This window comes from Lepidochelys olivacea (assembly GCF_965140295.1).
Source record: "Lepidochelys olivacea isolate rLepOli2 genome assembly, chromosome: 5".
NCBI lineage: Eukaryota > Metazoa > Chordata > Testudines > Cheloniidae > Lepidochelys > Lepidochelys olivacea.
Window position 1 is genome coordinate 99,143,106 of NC_140415.1, and position 21,206 is coordinate 99,164,311.

Here is a 21,206-nt window from a genome sequence, read left to right on the forward strand (position 1 = left end):
CCACAAGACTCAATTTACTTTGTAGTCAAAGAAATCCAAAAAGGGTAGAGAAACTGTATGAAATCCTGGCCCCATTGAAGTCAGCAGGAAGTTTTACTATTGACTTCAGTAGGACCAGGATTTCACTCTTAGTGCCTTTATACCAAAACGAACATCAAATAACGAGTAACAGATTGCATGGAAGAGAGTAAATGCTAAAGTGAAATTAAAAAAATGAGCGCCTGAGTCATAATTAACATACATGTTTGTAATAACTTTAAAACACACCTACTATATGCAGTAGCTGTTACCTACCACAAAGAGGATGGGGGTGAGCCAAAAAGTTGTAAATAGGGACGACAATGTGCTAGTTCTCTCAACCACAACCTACAAATGTTATGATTTCCTGAATCACAAAGGTCTAGATGAGATCTTAAAGAGAAGGGGTTGCAATTTTAATAAGGAACTTATTTAAGTTTGGTTTGTTTGGACTTTATCTAGTTTGGAAGGACTTAAAGAAGGCTCTTTTGACACTCGTGTTTTATTGTCTGAGGCACTGTTCAAAACACATCCATATCCTCTTTTCAAATATGTCTTTAGCAATGTTTCTTTTAAATGTTACGGTATCTCTTTGGCATGATGATCTGTGAACTTCCAGTTCAGAACAGTTCCAGAAAAGAAGTCATACGCATTTTCAGAAAGCAATCCTCCACACTGTCAAGTTTGATGTGACTTCTAACATAATTTTAAAAGAATATTAAAATTTTAAACTTGGGTTTCTTGTGAAAGAGAGGGCTTTGAGATGGTTTGTTTTCAACATTTGCTAGTTTATTTGGCTTCCAACATTTTATTTTTGATTAATAGCCAGGGCATAATATTAGACTGGGTCTGATGATCAACCAAAACTAACTGTGTATTGCAGAACAGTTAATAACAATAGTGTGTGTGTATATATATTACCATGACCTTATAAGCCAGTCAATGACCACTGGCAAAGGGCTCATTATCCGTAACTAGAACTGTTATCAGACCTGACAAATTCCTCCTTTTGCACTATGATTGCTTATCTGTTATTCTTATTAGATAGTCTTGACACCATGGCAAACTCCACTATACATAACACAACTGTTGTCATAATTGTTATCCAAAAAGTATCTTGTAACGTATTGAAGGAAAACTGGTGACACTCAGATAATTAATATTTTTGTGTGTTACATAGGGTTAGCCTGTAAAAAGTTATGTAGGTGTACTAGAAATATGTTTGTTTGGACCAAGCAATCCAAGCAGAGCTGATAAACAATTTGTCCTAGACAAAGGAATGCTGTTTTGTCTGTTTCCCTTTGTCTCCAGTGTAAATTAAGCAAGGTGATGCCAGAGACAGTGGAAGTTATATTTATATCTGAGTCAACAGGAAAAGCAAATTGAGAGAAGGGCAAGGATTGGAACACAGCATGGTATCAACTTCCTGGAGCACAAGCAGCACAGGAGAAAAGCTTTATCTGGAGATATACTCCAAAAGAATACATTTCAAAGGTTTACTGGACTATAAGAAGGGGAGAGAAACCCTTAGTTATCCATCACTTAGTGGACAAAGGGAATTAGGATTCTTTGATTCTGTGAACAGTGGATCTTCCTACCTGAAGGCCTGGAGATGCAGACAGCTTGATAGAAGTGAAAAAGCTTTAGTTACTGAAAGTGTGTTATTTTGTTTTACTTGTAATCATTCCTGACTCTTTTCTTGCTTAGAATCGCTTAAATTCATGTTCTTTATTAATAAATTTATGCTTAGTTATACTGCAAATCATCTCAGTGCTGTTATATTAAAGTGGGGTGTGCATCCTCAGTTGAGCCAACAGGCTGGTGTGGCAGTGGACTTGGTTATTTTCTGAGAGTGTCCAATGAGAGGGACTGGACATTTCAGAGATGCCTCTAGGTAATTTGGAACTGGATGCATTGAACGTTACCTGCAAGGCAAAGTTTAGACTGTCGAGTCTCAAGGAGTTTGGTGGTGAGGCAGACAGAGTGTGTGGTAGGGAATTGTCACAGTTTAAGCTCCAGCAAAGATCTTTTTTGCTGAGGCAGGGAGGCAACACAGTGATTTACGGTTTTGGGTTCCCTGAGGAAAGCATCACAAAATCACAGGTATAAGAATTTAGGCTATTGGATTCGATGGGCCATGGTTTGAGCCAATATGGCAATACTAGTCTCGGACAGTGATCAGCACCAAATGCTTCACAGGAAGATGCAAGAAACCCACACATGCAGATGTGGGACATAATCTGGACCTTCAGTGAAAATCTCATCCTAATCCTTATTATTTAAAATTAGTTTTAATCGTGAATTGTGAGGCTTCACAAATATTACTTTTTGTTATTATTATTGTTTATTTTGACAGGTTTCAGAGTAGCAGCTGTGTTAGTCTGTATTCGCAAAAAGAAAAGTACTTGTGGCACCTTACAGTCTAACAAATTTATTTGAGCATAAGCTTTCGTGAGCTACAGCTCACTTCATCGGATGCATTCAGTGGAAAATACCAATTCCCATTTCATCCCTTCCTTCTGACAAACATAGGCCCTTATCCTGCAAACATTGACACACAGCATGCATAACTTTAAACAGATATGTCCGTGTTTGCAGGTTAAGGGCTATAGGGCCTGCAAAGAGTTACCCATGCACATATCCATACTCCCACAGGCAGGAGCACCAGAAGAGGGGGCGGATAGACGTGAAATCCACCACTCCTGACACATTTGATAAAATTTTGTCCACCAGCTGGTAGTGCTGCTGTGGCCTTAAAGACAGCTTGGTGCCAAGCTCGTGGGTCTTCTGCCCCTGCCCACAGAGATTGGCAGCAGAAGAACTCGGCTTGCTACTGCTGCCAGCTGGTGTGGGGTGGCGCTGCCTCTTAGGGGCTTCCCACAATCTGTCAGGGAGGATGCTGAGGAGCTGGCTGTGGTGGTGCTGGCTCTGGAGAGGGGGAAATTGGTGGCCTGGGGAATGGTGCCAGACATTTTTTTTTAACTGTGCAGTCTGTGCAAGCCTCCCCCCGCTCCAGGAGTCTGAATTCCACTGCCGTCTCCTAGTAATGCCGGAGGCAGCACGGGGTGAGGCTGGCTGTCCCAGACGTTTGACCGAGCGAAGGGTCCAGCCCGGCTGTCAAGTGGTGCTAGCGTGGAGCAAAGGGGATGGTGCAGAAAAGTACCAGCCCTGCCCAGGAATTCAACTTTGTGGCTCAGGAATCGGGATGAGACTTGGTAAGGCCCATCCTCTGCCTGCCTTGACTCACCCAAATCCAGCCTCCAAACCCTCCCCTTCTACTCCACAGGGTGTCTCAATCGCCTCCCTCCGACCCTGCTCCTATTCAGTAAATTTTGGAAAACATTCAGTAATTTTTTTTAGATTTCACCCTCCCCGCTGCTTATGACCCCAAGTGGCTCTCTTGCCACTTGTAGTCCCATTGAAATTGGAACACTTTGCAGGACCAGGTACATATTTTAACTGAATTCTGGATCTCTTAATTTGCCATATATCTGTATATAAAAGTAAACTGTTCTTTGCATTACTGGAAACTTTGCTTTAGGGATGGATGGGAAATGCTATGTATTAAAGAGAAATAAGCATTGTGAGGACAACACATTTTAAGAGGTACGTCCTTCTGCTCACCGAAAGCAGGAAGCGTATCCATCTGGCCAAGTTCCTTTTTATTGATTTTGTAAAAACTGCATTAAGTGAGTGTAATTTCTCAAAGGAGAGGAAAAACTTAAGTCCTAAATATTTAATAGCATTCAGGGAGTACTGATATTAAATTGCATGATCTTACTTTTTACAAAAAGAAAAGGAGTACTTGTGGCACCTTAGAGACTAACAAATTTATTTGAGCATAAGCTTTCGTGAGCTACAGCTCACTTCATCGGATGCACTGAAGTGAGCTGTAGCTCACGGAAGCTTATGCTCAAATAAATTTGTTAGTCTCTAAGGTGCCACAAGTCCTTTTCTTTTTGTGAATACAGACTAACACAGCTGCTACTCTGAAACCTTACTTTTTACAGTGAAAGCTCAGTGGGAATATTTCAGATGTATCATTGTTTACAGGAGACCAAAGAACGCAGGATCACTGAAAGTTTATTGATGTAAAAGGTCCTGATTTTCAAATGGTCAGGCATGAAATTGCATATGCAAAAAAGTGCATGCAGTTATGAGCCTAATATGCTCATACAACTATTCTGATTGAATAAATAATTCAGGCAGTTTGTACATAAAAATAGTCGGACTAAGTGGAAATCTGAATGCCCAAAACCTGCATCACATAGGCAAACAAAGTAACTGCATGTATACATTAGATGCCCAATGTTATACTTTATTTTTTAAAATGCAGCACTTTGTATATAGAAACATCCTTGATTTTCATGCTTGCTTTGGTTTATCATAGTATAAGTCTAAGATGCTCCCATTGTGTAAAACAAACAAAAATAAAAGACCTTACAATTCCTTCAGCTGAGACATGACAGATTACTTGCAAGTGCAAATGCCCTTATGCATTTGCATTTTTCATAATTATGATGGATTTATGAACATTTGCACATGTAATTATGAATTTGACTTTTTTAAAAATTGGGCCCAATATAATTTGGAATAATTAGACTAGTATAATTAACTAGAGTGAAGAAGGAAGGGGGGAAATGCTGCCTTATTCACATATCTAACAGCTTGTCTTGGCTATAGTGTTAGCTCAAGGTATAAATTGAGTATTACCTCTAACCTGACTCCCATTCATGTGCAATTGGGTGAGTTAAGTGGTACATTAAACTCTAGCTAGCTGGCCCATGGGGGTATGAGTTGAAGCTTGTTGAGAGCTGCAGATACTAGATTTAGTAATATCATAGGTATGCAGCTACAGACTATAGCTGCAGTTAGCATAATATATCAGATGCTAGTCCAATCACTTTGTGCTGCTAATCAAATCGCTCTGTGTAGCTTGAGTGCAGTTTTTCAGCTCTCACTGGAGTGAGACTAAATCAGTGGAGGGGCTCAAGTTTAAGTAACTGGAGCTACCTATTGCTTTAAACTGTAATGTTTACTTGCAGGATGCTATTTAGCCACTAGATGTCTCCTCTGCTGTACAGCGTTTCAGACGTGGTTTTGGTTCTGGTAAACAAAGAGTTAGTTAGAACTCAAGCTGTGTGGAACTCCATTTGTCTTCAGTTCATAGTTTTCCTTAATAGTCTCCTGTTTGAGAAGGGGTGTAGCTCTCTATAGCATGACAAGCAGTGCAAGGTCGTACTTCTCTCTGAGTCCTCTCCCTTACTGTGAGTCGTTTGTGTGTGTGTTGCAGAATGTTCCCCAACTTCCTCCACAACATAACATGAAGTGATTATTTGAATTCTAGTAATCCACAAAATGAGCTATATACTGCCCACATCTCCACGGGGAAGGACAAGTCCCTGCTCACGTGGTAAGACGAAAAGCAGGATGAGCACTGGAGGGAGGGAAGCGATGGGAGTAGGTGCAGAATTTGCATATTTGCTACCTGCATGGTGGGGGGACGGACAGGCTCTGTGGGGATTCAGCTCCTGTTTTAATTGGTGACAAGATCATTTCCCAGTCCCAGCCAGTGAATGAGAGAAGCTCTTGCTGAGAGCTCCAGAACACCAACCACCCCTAACCCCCCAAGGAAGCGTTATTGAAAACTTCCCGTACGCTCGCATCTGCTGTTGGCTTCAGACTTGCAATTATCCCCGTTGTGAAGATGCTCTCCTGGTCTGCAGTGCGACGGACACCGCGATACCCTAAGGGCAGAAGGGGGCGGATTAGTGGCGCGGCGAGCTCACCAGGAACCGATGAGAAGGGGGAAGCAGGAGGGAGGCTGAAGAGCTTCGGGAGGTGCAGGGTTGAGAATGAGCGTAATACAAGGGGACTGGAGGGGAGAACATGGATGGGGTGTAGGGAACGAGGAAGAGGGGGCAGGGTAATATGGGGCATGCCTGGGGGAGAGAGGGAGGGAGGCAGAAGTGGCTCACGGGAATGTGCGGGGGGAAGAACAGAGTAAGGAAAGAGGGGAAGCTGGGCAGCACGAGAGGTGGGGCCGATGCTGGAAAGGGAGAGGAATCGCTGGGGCAATACAGGGGGGCGCACAGACGCGGGAGCTCCCCTGGGGAGACACCAGAGCTGCAGGGGCGCTGGACGCAGCGGCTGCCCCCCCGGGGTTGGGCGAGGCGAGGTCCCGCTGGGCTGCTCGCCTGGTACGGGCGTGACGCGCTGCCGCCGGCCGGGCCCCGAACCCGCAGGCCGAACACGCCCCGCGGGGGCTCAGAGCCGGGGCGCCCAGCTCCGGAGGGCTGGGCTTGTCCCTCGCGCCGCCTCCGGCCTTCCTCGCCGGGCAGGGCAGCCCAGCCCAGGCCCCGGCGCTCCTCCTCCAGCCCAGCCCCTCGGCGCCGGGGAAGGGGCTGGCAGCGGGGGTGCTGCCGGGTTGGGCGGGGAAGGGGCGGCCGGGCAGCGCCGCGTCATTTCGGGGACGGGGGCGGGGCGGGCTGTTTCCCCTCCAGGCCCCACGGCAGGAGCCGCTGCCAGTTGCGTAAAAGCAGCAGCCGGGGCGGGGAGCCGGGACACCATGCCGCCCTGACCGGTAGCGTCCTGAGCGCGCCGCCGAGGTGAGTGCAGCCGGCCCCGCCGCCGCCCCCCGAGCGCCCCCTGCTCTGTGTCGCTCTCCGCCTGTGGGCTCCCCCTCCCTCCACTGCTCCCCAAGCTCCGTGCAGCTCTTCCCCTGCTGACTTCCGCCCCCTGGCTCCGGCTACTCGCCCCCTGCTGGCTTCGCCCTGTCCCCCCAAGCGCTGTACTCCTCACCCGCTGTTGGCTTCCCTCTGTGCCCTGGATTCCTTACCCCAACCCTGCTGCCCTCTTCCCCAGCACCGCCTGCCGCTTAGCCCACCGCTGAGCCTGTGTACCCCATTCCGCTCTGCACCGCACACTGTTCACTCCCTGCTTCCTTTCCCCTTGCTCACCACCCGCCGGTCCCTATTTTCTTTTCCACCGATTTTCTCAAACCCAGATACAGTTTAAATGAACAAATCAGAGTTTCATCTGCAGCACAAAACAATTGTTTGCAGAGCTGTTGTAGCCCTGTTGGTCCCAGGATATTAGAGAGAAAAGGTGGGTGAGGTAATATTTTTTTTTTTTACCTCTTGGCTGGTCATGCTTATCTTTGCTAAACTAAACCCTATCTTTCCTTTATTCCAGTTTTAATAAGCAAATGGAAAGCTAATGTCTTGTGTTTTAATCTAAGTTGGGAAGTCTCTAAAAATTCACATACACTTAAATATTGTTTTAGGTTTGATGCTGTTGTGTGTCAGTTAGAGTAGTAATAGCAACTGGTATTGTAGACTTCCCTGAAAGAAAATAAAAATGTTATCATTTGATGTAACATGTTTCAGAGTAGCAGCCGTGTTAGTCTGTATTCGCAAAAAGAAAAGGAGTACTAGTGGCACCTTAGAGATAAATTGGTTAATCTCTAAGGTGCCACTAGTACTCCTTTTCTTTTTGATGTAACATGTTACCTATTTAAATATGCTTTTGAAAAAGCTTATATTAAACATAAGGGTCTGACTTAAATTGGGAGATAGGGAGAGAGCTAGGAAATTCACAACTTTAAATTCTAGTTAGATGTCATGTCCACTGTATCCTAGGAATGGATGGAGTCCCTGAACAGAGTTCAGAGTGGGGTGGGAGGAGGTATTGTTTCATATTCTCTGTGTATATATAAAGCCTGCTGCAGTTTCCACGATATGCATCTGAGGAAGTGAGCTGTAGCTCACGAAAGCTTATGCTCTAATAAATTGGTTAGTCTCTAAGGTGCCACAAGTACTCCTTTTCTTTTTCCTGAACAGAGTGTAATCTTTCATACCCTCAAGTAAATTCTTCCACTGAAGGTTATTGCATGCATAATTTCCCAGCACATGGTGAGAACTGACCTCAACACCTGCAGCAGTACACAAATACAGTGAGTTCAGGATGAATTAGCTGCCTTAACTTTGAATTCCACAGGTTTTTTTTCTTTGTTTAAACCAGACGGATAATGATTTATTGTAACTTTCTTGTTTTTAAGTGCATTCTTGTTCTAACAAAACTACTGAATGCATTAGAATCTCTTTAATAATTCACAACAAATTTGACAGGGGGTTCTCACCTCTCAGCAGGTAATAGATGCTGTAGCAGGGTCTTGCATTGTAAAAATAATCTAACCTTTGCAGGTATTTTAAACCGGGGTTCTCAAACTTATTTTTTGATAGTGTGGACTGTATCTTAATCTCATGGGCTACTTCCCCTCCCATTTGCAACATATGGACAATATTCTCTCCCATTCATGATCATATAAAGTTCATATGGTATCTACAGCAATCGCTTACATAAAAGTAATATTCGGAAAATATGTAATATAGTTTTAGCTTCTTTTAATGAAACTTATCAATTGGAAAAAAAGAGTGGCACCTGCACCATGTTACCAGCCAGCTTTCCACAGACCACCACCAACTGCTCTGGACTGCCAGTGGTCCATGAATTAAAATTTAGAAACCTCTACTGCATTGTCATAAATGCTTGAAGTTGAACTATGATCAACAACAACAACCCCAAACAAAAAAATCCCCAAACAAAGTATGTTGTTCATTTGTATGGAATTTGCAAAATTCAGTAATTTGCAGTGGTTATGTGAATTAGTGAGATTGACTTGTTAGCTTGTATTTGGTGTTATATTGGGTTTGTGATACTTTACTAGTCAATATGGTAAGAACAGAATGGAGGCTATTGAATTAAATACAAAAATGAAAAATAGGCAGAGAAGGCCTTGTTTATTTTTCTAGTTTGTTTCTAATATGTGGTAGATTTTGACAATGGCTAACCACCAGCTGGGATTTTAAACATGGTAGGCCGTTCTGGATTGTGGGAGAAACACATTAGCTGTTCCTGCTACAATGATCATCAGTGAAACAGTTAATGTTGGTAAATATATTGTCATCTTAAGGTGTCAGAACAATCAGTCTGCTGAGATGAAGTTTCTCCACTCTTCATTAAAGGCCTGGTCATGCAAGACGGTGAGGGTGCTTAGCGCCTCACAAGAAAAAGGTTCTGTGGTTACTCTGTTGCAGCCAATTATCCAAATGTTGCTAGAAAGAGCTACCATGTCTTCGTTCATAGAACTCTCATGTGTAGATTGTGCTTTTAGAGCACTGGCATGAAAAGAACAAAGTATGTTCAACTAACAAAGTATCACACTTAGCATTTGAGACATGTATGTAAAAAAACAAATTGTAATAGTTATGGGGCACATTTTCAATACATCCACAGATTGGGTACCTTGTTTAGATGTAGCCTTAATTCTGTGTTTCTAATAAAGTTTGTTAACTGTAATTTTCTTGGAAGATAATATGTATGAAATCACCATGCCTGCAGTCTTTACATCATCTTAATTAACTTTTGTTGAGTGTAGAGTATACTATATGATCAAGTTTAAAATGTTGTCCCCACAGGATAATTTACGCGCACAGGGATGTCCATGAAAGTATAATAGGAGTTGTACAGCTAAATCCTTGGAATTAAAGCATATTTTTTAGGGTATCTGAAAAACTGGCTACACAATATTTTTCATATTTAAATACCTTGCAGATTGTCTTGATGTGTGTGAGGATATTACCCTGCAATATTACGCACACTTTAAAGTTGAGACAGTTTTATGTGTGCCTGAAGGGAAAAAGGTAACAGAAGGCTGGGAAGTAACGTAACCTAATCAAAAAAAAGTATAATGCTATGCTGAGGAAAGAGTAGATCTTTGATCTGCTAGACAATGATAGCCTTCCTTTTGAAGAAACTTCAGTCAAGAAAGTTACTTTGGTGCATGCTATAAATAGACTTGCAATGACACATCTGAATTTACTGGTGTAGGATGACCTGTTGCTCATTAGAATTAGGACTGTACAGCAACAAGGAAAAAACAAGGCCCTTATCTTGCCGTGTCTAGTTCTTTGAAATGCTTAGTCCTTGGAGGTCCCACTTATGGAAATCCACAAGTCTGAAATCTTTTGGCCAACAGTGTTGGGGGCATGTGTGCCCTGCGTGTCTTCATGCCCCCTTACCAGAGGGACTAAAGAAGGAGTGCACCTTCAATTGCCACTCTGTTTGCTTGCTAATCTAGAATCCTACTTATATAGGAGGACTCTGAAGTAGTGGGGAAAGGGAGTGAGTCATAGGATTGGCATGCATCTCAAAGAACTACCAGTTAGCAGTGCTTCTAAAATGAGGGCTCATGACCCCCAAGGGCATTGTGGGACAGGGTGGGGGTGGGGGGTTGCAAGTTAGGGCTGGCATTATGGGGTGATAAGCAGGGCAACTGCCAGGGGCCACACACCACAGGGAACCCCGGGAAGCTTAGTTACATGCTTCAGCCCCTCGTTGCCCGTAGCTGAAGCCTGAGCCCCATTGCCTGGGGCTGAAGCATATAACTTAGCTTTGTGAGGCCCCTGTGTCATGGGGCCCTGGGCAATTGCCCTGCTTGCCAATACCAGCCATGAGTACTAGTCATAACTTAATGATATTTAAGATAGGGGGTTGCAATTTTTTCGAGTCTTAGTAAGGGAAGGTCGCTATTTTTTTTTTTTTAGTCCAAAGGGGTTCACCAGGTTCAGAAACACTACTGTAAGGTAAGTTTCAGAGTAACAGCCGTGTTAGTCTGTATTCGCAAAAAGAAAAGGAGTACTTGTGGCACCTTAGCGACTAACCAATTTATTTGAGCATAAGCTTTCGTGAGCTACAGCTCACTTCATCGGATGTAGCTCACGAAAGCTTATGCTCAAATAAATTGGTTAGTCGCTAAGGTGCCACAAGTACTCCTTTTTCTTTTTACTGTAAGGTAAGGGCCTTGTTTTTCTTCAATTATTGTGTGTCTGTGTCCCATTCATGGTGACTAGTAAGCAATTCCCAGACCAGATAGGAGGAAAGTCCTATTTAGTCCTGGCTAAATAAAATGCAGAAACATTCTTGCAAACCTGGATGCCAGGTCCCACGAGTAATATTTTGATAGTGGATAAAGCTCCAGGTAGCCACTCAGCGAATCTCTTGAAGAGAAACATTCCTAAGGTAAGCAGCATATGTTACCCAGAGTTTTCAGAACCCATAGCAGTGGTAACTTTACTGTTTCACTCCAGGCAGTGTCAGGAATAAATCAATGGGAACACAGAGCTTCAGCTGATGAAAGATTAATACAAGTAAGCATGCTCTTATCTAAAATTACAGTTTGTTAGATTTAAGTACACACGGACATACAACAATAGGTTTAGAACATCCCAAATATTTACGTAAAATCTGGAACGGTATTGAGTAAATTGCAGCAGTTCAGCAATGGCCGGTTGCTTCCCTGCCAGGGAGTAAGGTGTTAGGAAAAAACCCTCTCAGGATAGCTTCAGAAGACTGCTCCAAAGTACACTCTAATCCTTCTACAGCTAGCTTTTACAAAACACACATCATAATGACCCCTACTAGGTCGTCATGTCTCCTAACATCAGTACATTATTTATCAACAAACATTCCTAACAATCTTAGTCATAATAAACTTCTATATCAAAGGTGCCCAAACTCAAAGGTTCTCGTTCACTGATTTGCTTTTCTCTCAGTTGTTGACTTTTTCTCTACTCTCCTCCCATTCTGATTAGTAGAGACTACAAGCCTGTAAATGTATTTGACCTTGCCTCCGGAAACTTTGCTTGTTCAAATTAACCCTTACGTAGGTGGTGGTCCATTTTTTATTAATTCATGATGACTGAATGCACATAATATGATTGCAGTGGGCTCAATCAAAATCTGGGGTACACTCACCCCTCAAATCTGGGGTAACACGTAAGCCACTTTAGATTTAGTAGAATGAACCCTGATACCTGTGGGAGGGGAAAGGCCCTAATGTTTTGTAATAAGTAAGGGTATGCTGCCTAATTCTTGTATAATTGGCCTGACCCAGTATGGCCATTCTTATGTACAATCTCTCAAAATAAATTGACCCCTGGGATTGTCCCTGTGTGCTACAAATAAGAGAGATCCTGAATGGCATTGTTCTCTGTAGATACTAACAAAGGTCTCTCTTTACATTTAATGTGTATAATCTAGCTTCCCAATGGTTTGAATGGAGTTTAGCAAAGAAGTGAGTGAGTGACTGACTGACTGATTCATGTGAAATTTGGAAACCTCTTTAGATAAGAATTTGCAGTGAGACCTCAACATCTTTTTATCCTTATGGAATCCTGTATACTGTGGATCTGAACCTTGATTCAAATCAAGGTTTGAATCTTGCTCACCCTCCTAGCTTAGATGATGGCCACTAGGAAAGGAATCTTTATGGAGAGATGGTAAAGTGAATAGTCATTCATAGCTCAAATGGGGGTTTTATAAGAATAAAAGACAAAGAATTGTTAAGACAATAGTTTGGTGCCAGGGTGAAGGTGGTTCTCTGTTTGGTGGAAAGGCATGGCTCAGGACTTTAAAGCACTTGGTCACTATGAGGTGATAAAAGGCTGGATTAGAGGGTGACAGATGAAGTTTGCAGCTAGGACTCTGACTGAAGTGATGCTGAGTCTTGTTTGCTTTTAGTTGGAGAACATAGGATTTTACAAACAGGATCTTTTTGAAAGAGTCACACCTTCCTGGGAGGGCCATATGCAGAATTGTTTCCACTTCCTCTTGAAAGGACTCTGCTGGATGGTTTTCTGTTTTAGCTGAGATGTCTTGTACCTCTGCAGAACAAATGCTGTTTGTGTGGCTCAGCCAGCTGACATGTATGCTATGAAGTTCAGGGACTTTGGGAGGGGGTGAAGAATCTGACCTTGGTTCTGAACAAAGTCCCACTCTTGAATGTCCTGCATGTGGAGGTCTTGCACTAGGTGTAGCAGCTCTGTGAACCGTAATTGTCTTGCCCAAGAGAGAGCAATGAGGAAAACTCTGGCTGCATCATGTGTGATCTCTGTGGTGACTCTGAGAATCACAGGAACCAGAGGGAAAGTGGATAATATGTCTTTTGACCAGGAGAGAAGAAAAGTGTCTGATAGCTGGGACCTCTTCCTTCTTTGGAACAGAAAAGGGGGCACTTGTTTGCAATGTTGCTGAACAACAGGTTGATAAATTGTATAGTCATTTGCTCAACCAGACTTTGGTTCATTATTTCATTATGAAATATACCGTAGACCAAATAATCAATATAGTCAGGTTTCTTAATATGGTACAGAGAAAAGGTTCTATATGATACCTGTCTCCGAACAGCGATCCCATGCAGCGATGTTGCATAGACTTTATGCAGAACGTGTACTCCCCAAATTACATGTTTCAGCTGGTATTATTTATGATTTTACAAGTTACACATGTCTTCACACATCACTAAAATCCAGCCCAGCAGTTTGCTCCAGTTCCCTAACTTGTTGTTCTGTTCCTTCCTTACCTTTGTTTTAGATACTAGCGTTCCGTGAAGCTAGTGATCCGTGAAGTTTGTACTAAGACATAGAATGAATGTATCTTCATTTTGACAGGTTTCCTATCTGCTTGTGCCAAATACTTACTTAGCATAAGTGAACAGGGTTATGGTATAGGCCTTTTTAGGCCATATCACTGTTATAATATTTGTGCTTAATGTTGTTGGTACTTAATGCATACTAATATATGGTGCGAATAATGCATACTATTAATATGATATATATTTAAGTTCTGGGTCTGATTGCCTAGGAAGGACTACCACAGAAAGGGATCTGGAGGTCATAGTGGACCACAAGCTAAACATGAGTCAACAGTGTAATGCTGTTGCAAAAAAAGTGAACATCATTCTGGGATATATTAGGAGGAGTGTTGTAAGATTGTAAAGAGAGACTTTTGTTAGTATCTACAGAGAACAATGCCATTCAGGATCTCTTATTTGTAGCACACAGGGACAATTCCAGGGGTCAATTTATTTTGAGAGATTGTTGTAAGTAAGACATGAGAAGTAACTCTTCTGCTCTACTTTGCACTGATTAGGCCTCAACTGGAGTATTGTGTCCAGTTCTGAATGCCACACTTCAGGAAGGATGTGGACAAATTGGAGTGAGTCCAGAGAAGAACAACAAAAATGATTAAAGATCTAGAAAACATGACCTCTGAGGGGAAAATTGGAAAAATTAGGTTTGTTTAGCCTGGAAAAGAGAAGACTGAGGGGGGACATAACAATTTTCAAGTATGTAAAAGGGGGAGGGAGAAAAATTGTTCTTTTTAAACTCTGAGGATAGTACAAGAAGCAATGGGCTTAACTTGCAGCAAGGGAAGTTTAGGTTGGAAATCAGGAAAAACTTCCTGTCAGGGTGGTTAATCACTGGAATAAATTTCCTAGGAAGGTTGTGGAATCTCCATCATTGGAGACTTTTAAGAGCAGGTTAGACAAACACCTGTCAGGGATGGTCTAGACAATACTTGGCCCTGCCTTGAGTGCAGGGGACTGTACTAGATGACCTCTCAAGGTCTATGATTCTATGATTTATATGATAGCCAGCATATATTAGTCCACAAGGGATAATCCTCCAGAGACCACTTGGGATGCTCTGAGTACTTTCTACTGAGGTGGTGTGCCAGGTCGTTACTTATGCCTGTTTAAGTGAGGGACTGTGGGAATTATGCTCTGTTGAATACACCAGTTCCAGAACCTGATTGCTTCTTGGCACAAGGTGGTGATGGAGCTCCACTTTGCGTGTTGCAGTGGTATTGTCTTTTGGGATCTGGAGGGTGGCATCGGACAGAAAGTCTGGCCTACCAGGCAAATTGCCCCAAGCTCCTGTATGTTTACATGGAGCCTAGCTACTTGAGAGGTCCACAGCCGTCGCTAGTGATGAGCTCCCCATTTCTGTGTATGGAAATATCAGTCACTAGGAATGAGGGGGGAAGGCAGGGAACAAGAGTGTGGAAGGGGGACTCATTTGCAGACTGTCTGGATTTATCCCCCTGTTTAGGGAGACTAGAACAATAGAAATCATGAGCTGAATATCCATGTTATGTCTGACTAGTACACTGACCTCAGCCAGCCTTACAGGTGAAGTCAAGAGGTATTACTTATGTGCCCGAGTCCACATGGTGTTGTAGTTTTAGGCAAGCTTTTGCAATGTTGTGTGTATTTCTTTGATATCTGAAATGAAGCTTAAAATTGTTTGGGATCTATCTTGTGGAAGGAAGGCCTTGGCTGGAGTCTAGGACTGCTCTTATGAGCTCCACCAATTAATTTGGAGTGGGTACGATTTAACACACCTGTTTTTCAGTTCCAGAGAGTGGAAGAGTTTGAGAACTAGTTTGAGCTATTAGTGATGTCCTGAGAAGACTTTCCCCAGATGAGCCAGTTCAGATGGATAGATGGTGTATTGCTGAGACTCTGAGGGCTGCTACTGTAATATATGTGATTAAAACTTGAGGTTGTAGGGAGTCCAAATGGCATTACTTTGATAATGCTTGTTCCCAGCTGGGAATCAGAGCTTCTTCTGTGTGCTGGAAATATTGCCATGTCCATGTGCAAGCATACATCCTGAAACTCCTTACCTACAACTCCCATTTCCTAATCTGGAAGTTGTTTCTCCGTACCTCAACAGAGCACCACACTTACTAATTCCATACAGTATCTGGGATAAGAAAAATGCTGTGTTACCAGTAATTCCTCCCAAATGTAACTTGAGGAAGTAGTATCTAATATAGTAGTATCTAATACTATTAAAAAAAAAAAGCAGATTGCTTTGGAAAGAGTCTCTTCTCAGCAAGGAAACTAGGTTGATTCAATAATCATCTGTTATAGACAAGGATTCATTTAAATATCTTCTTGCTAACAGTAATATTTGGAAGGGAAATGAAAAGGGTAGCTTAAAGAAAATGTGTGTGTTTGGGCAAGAAATGTTATGAATGCAGCAATGTTAGGAGGATGTTCAAGATAACTTACTTCGGAATTTAAATAAACTTTTCTGGTCACTATTGCAAGGCAAGCTGACAAAGGGGCAGACTAGCAGTCCCCTCTAACTTGGACACACATGATAAACTAGAAAAAAGTGTACTACAGTCATATGGAAAAAAACTAGATACCATGCCTCACAGGATATTGTGAGACTTACTTGACTAATGTGTGCAAGTGCTTTGAGTTCCTCAAATTGAATGTGCCAAGATAATGCAAAATATTATGTTGTTACTTTCAGCTGCCATTTTAGCAGAATGAAAACTTAACAGTAGATTCAAAATTTTTGTTTTGTTTTTAAAATGTTTATTTCAGCTATTGAATACTTTCCTTTTCCTTTCCTTTCTATGTGTGATTATTTTTTACAGAACACTTTTCTTGTCTCTCTCACTCCTAGAGAATGTTACAAAAAGATAAAATAGAAGAAAAAAGATTATATCCCCATTTTTAGTGACTCCATTGTACATAATTTTCAGGACACTGCACATTATGTATTTACGTGACGGCTTCAGATTATTTGGGACCTAAGCACTTTAAAAATAAATTCTAGTCCTCATGGCTTCAGAGAGAACCTGCCAAAGCAAACAAAGTGTAAATGCTGCAGTGACATCTGCCCGAGTCTGCAGACAGCCTGAATCATTGATTCAGGCTAACTCCCTTGTTTTTATTAATCTCACTAGAGTGACAACTCTAAAGCCCAGTGATGACACTTAAATGCCAATTTTAACTATTTAATTGCTGACTGTATTAGCAGATAGACTGGGAAAGGGAGTGGGAGTGAAGCCCTTGAAAGGTGTGGGTTTGGAATGGCTGCCTGAAAAGACAGAGAGGAAAACAAGAGAGACGGAGAACAGGGAGCGATGGAGAGGGAAGAAATAAAACAGAAGTGGGTTCTATCGATGAATGACACTGAATAAATAATAAAAGTTTGGTTACTACATAAAAGCTGTATTCTCCCGTTGATCTCTTCATAAACCTCCACCTGACATCAGGGGAAGCGCTGTCATGGTTTGAGGGGAGTATGACATCCTTTTTTATATCCCAGTTCCTGGACCATAATTGAACATGGGCTCTGGTCCTTTCTTCTGAATGAGTTTGACACTGTGCTGGATCCATCCACAGTATTTTACTGTTCTCTCTTGCATATTGTACATATGAGAGAAGCCTTATAACTCAAACTTTTATGTAAGCCATATACACAGGATAGGTGGTCTGATCTCCCTCTCACTTTGAATATATTATAGTCACCCAAAAAGTGCCAGAATCATGTCTTCTCTTCTTAGAGTGTTGTCACTACTTTTGAAACATATTTTTGAAACCGTTAATATGTTCTGGATTGTCTGGCTACCTTGGATACCTGCACTCCTGGAGTTTTGTTCTTTTGAAGACTTCAGCCAGTTATAAATACAATTTCTCATGATCCTCATTTTTGATTAGCTGTTAAGAGAAGTTCAGTATTCTATACTACTTTGCTCTTCTGTAGTATCTTCCACCAGAGGGTTTCTAATGCTGTGATCCAGCTAAACTCCTGCACACATACTTAACTTTAAGCACATAAATTATCCTGTTGACTTCAATGGGACTATTTACTTGCTTACATTTAGGTATGTACTACTATACCTAAATTTAAGTAAGAATACTAGTATCCCTGTGTCCCATGGATTATCATTCCATCAAGTGACACCTGTTATATCCATATCCTTTTTTAATACGAGACACTCATGTTCACCCATCTTAGTATTTAGCTGTCTAGTGTTTGTATACAAGCACTTATAAAATTTGTCAATATTTATTTTTCTGCCTTCATGTGGTGTAATTGAATGGGACTCTTTTTCAATGGCTGTTTCTTTTCTGTTCCTACCTGTATGTTATCTTCTATCCTCTCCTCTTTGCTAGGATCTAGCGTATCCCCTTTAATAAATCATCCCCTACATGATGTGTCACCACACCTGTCAGCTTTCCCCCAGCCCTTGATTTATAAACTCTTCTAGGACGTTTTTAAATTTTGCATGCCAGCAATCTGGTTCTGTTTTGGTGGAGCCCATCCCTCCTGTATAGGCTCTTCCTTTCCCAAAAGTTTCCTAAGGTCATGTCTACACTAAAAACTTAAGTTGAGCTGTGTGTAATGTAGACCAGAGCTAATAAACGTGACCCTTCCTCTGAATGCCATTGTCTCATCCCTTCACGGAGACATTTCAAAAAGTCTGAGATTTTTGAGCCTTCAAAAAGTCTGGGTTTACAAGATGCAGAAACCCAGCTTTTATTTTTCTCCTGGCTCACATATTAAACATTCTGTTCTGCCTTGTCTGAGACTCTCTACAGCTTACTGATTACACTCTGCTTTCCATTTCATCTGACTTTCTAATACCACCATCTGGGGGAAAATAAACCACCTTAAATTGTGTTCAGTAAACGTGTGACATCAAATATTCACAGTAACTTTACGCATTATGTAGCCCATCGGGGTTTCTCTCATTTATTAAAAATATTTTTTATTCTGCATTCCATACTATTTGTGTGTTTCTTTATGCACCTGCAGCATTTGATTTATTTTCCTTGCTTTTATACATGTGGATAAGTAAGGATAGGTTCTTAGTAAACAGTCTATCATTACAGTATATAAACATTTTAAAAATTAAAAATTGGTGGAGGAAAATGTATGCCTGAGAAGGAAATGTCCTTGCACTTAGATGTGCTTAACTTGACTTCATTGGGATTCCTCACATGCTTAAAGTTAAGCATATTCTTAAGTGATTTGCTGAATTGGAGCCTTGATACATTTTGAGACGTTGTTGAAGACTAATGTTTTGTTTTTGTCTTTTGTGGGATAAAATTCCTGTGATAGCTGATAACTAGGTTCCAGGCAGGTAAATTTGTACATGTCAGAATTTCAGAAAATCACCCATGCTTTCTGTTTAACATATCAGACTTTGTGCTAATTGTGAGCCATTTTGCATCCTTTTGTTCATCCCCCTCCACCTCTCTTACAGTCTGGATTTCCATCTCTACCTTTTAATCTCATTGCTCCATACCAAACAATAGTCTGGCTATGTGCTAAGAAAGTTTTTGTAGTGACCAATGCAAATATTATGTCACATGAAAGAGATGCCCTCTTTGAGGTCTCTGTTCTTTCTGAGTTCTGTTCAGTTTGAGATTACACTGTGTGAGAGAAGTTCATGAACAGGAACTGTAGTTTTATAGCCAAGAGCCACAGTGTTAGCATCTTTTTTTTTTTTTTTTTTAAATGACCTGCGCAAACAAGAAATCCTTAAAATATTGTGTGTTAAAGAAGCATTACGTTATGATGGAGTTCGGAAGTAAACATGTTTTGCTTTTTTTAAATAGTCTCTCAGGATTGGATGCTCGGAGGGCTCTAGAATAGTGACTCTGAAGGTTTGTAAGTATTTACCCAGGATAATCATTCAAGGCCAGAAGAGGACTTGGCTCCTCATCTTGGCTAGCATCAGACCATGTTCCCAGAATGGATTCTTTAAATTCTTTTTTAAAAGGGTGCTAATAAAATGTTAGGTGCCTAAAATTAGTCTCTAAATCCATACTTAATCATCTAAATAAGTGTGGCATGAGCTTCTAATGTGTTGAGCATCTACAACTTCTACGGACGCCAACCGCAGTTGTGTGTCTTCAGCACTCCTGAAAATAGGCCTTTTCTTTTTAGGCACACCCATGTTTGAAGGTAAAACTTTGATTTCCCAGAGATCCTGTTTGTAGTTCTGGTTATTGCAGTAGCGACTTTAAAAAACAAAACACCTTTCAAATATGCAAAAAGAAAAGGAGTACTTGTGGCACCTTAGAGACTAACCAATTTATTTGAGCATAAGCTTTCGTGAGCTACAGCTCACGATAGCTTATGCACGATAGCTTATGCTCAAATAAATTGGTTAGTCTCTAAGGTGCCACAAGTACTCCTTTTCTTTTTGCGAATACAGACTAACATGGCTTCTACTCTGAAACCTTTCAAATATGTTAATCTTTCCCCTGTGAAGTAGAGGTAATTCCTTTTTCTGGTTGTCAGAGTAGTAACACCAATTTCTGGTGCTTTAGGTTTCAATTTAGGAAAACATTCCTATTTTGAACAGCTCTTAAGCATGTGTTTAAAGTTAATGACCTGTTAAGCACATACTGCTTCACCCCTTGAGTGGTATTTAAGCATGTGCTTAAATGTTGCTCTGAATAAAGCCATTTAATATATAATGGATAAAAAAATGCAAAGCTTTCTGTTGTGGGGGAGAGGAATATAATTTTGAGCATTCTTACATGAAAGGTCCTCTGTACTGTGTAACATAGGACACCTAAATTACATGGCAGATTTGCAGTGAATTCTGAACAACTTCGTGACAGCTATGTTAATTCACCACAAAATCATTAGATAACTTTCACTTGTACTGGAATCATTCCAAAAATAACCGCAAAGTAAAAATAGATAACCAGTGAATCTGATTAATTGGAATTGTAGCAAAGACTCTTTGTTTTAGGAGGTACACCATCAAGTATAGATGGCTAAAGCATGAAACTCCCCATAAAAAGCTCCTCCTTCTGTGTAGTTCAGGAGGCCGAGATGCCAGCCAGTGTTTCTTTCAAACCGCCCCTAGCTCCCCATGAAACCAGTGTTTATAGCTCTTGCTGCTCTGGCCACTGTCATTGCTGCCTTGAATTGCAAAGGATCTCCCTCTTCTTCTGCTTTCTTCCATTGTAATTGTGGTGAGACAGTCTGTAGAAGGGGAAACAGTGAATTCCTACTGTGGGTGAAACATGCTTGATGTGGAGAGTGAATCAAAAATGGTAAGGGGACAAGCTGAGTTGAACAGGAGCTGGCAGGAAAATGTCCACTTCATATAGTACAGAAAGACTTAGGCTGTACCTCAGCCAAAACATGTAAATGCAGTCATTTGCACAACTATATTGTGCACAGGGCCTTAGTATTTATTGGCATGTCTACTCTGCAATTAGACACCTGCAGCTGGCCCAGGCACGCAGGGGCTCGGGCTGCAGGGCTGTTTAATTGCGGTGTAGATGTCCAGGCTTATGCTGGAGCCTGGGATCAATGACCCTGTTAGGTGGGAGAGTCCTAGAGCTCTGGCTGCAGCCCGATTCGGTATGTCTACACCACAATGAACCAGCCCCGTAGCCTGAGCCCTGTGACCTTGAGTCAGCTGGCCCAGGCCAGCTGCAGGTGTCTAATTGCAGTGTAGATGGGTGGGTATGTTACTGTCTAAAATCATCCATAAAGTACAAATGA

The 21,206-nt window shown here is 41.7% G+C and overlaps 1 protein-coding gene across 2 annotated transcripts in view; it reads left to right on the forward strand.

Annotated features, from left to right (window-relative positions):
- CEMIP2 (cell migration inducing hyaluronidase 2) overlaps nt 1-21,206 on the forward strand; it is a 79,021-nt gene that overhangs the window by 6,445 nt on the left and 51,370 nt on the right. Inside the window, exon 1 of one of the 2 annotated variants that reach the window (XM_084629094.1) lies at nt 6,507-6,626. The exons of the other annotated variant lie outside the window; for it this stretch is intronic. The gene's annotated coding sequence lies outside the window, so the exon portion shown is untranslated. Of the gene's footprint in view, nt 1-6,506; nt 6,627-21,206 lie in introns of those variants that run through there. 2 annotated transcript variants of the gene reach the window in all.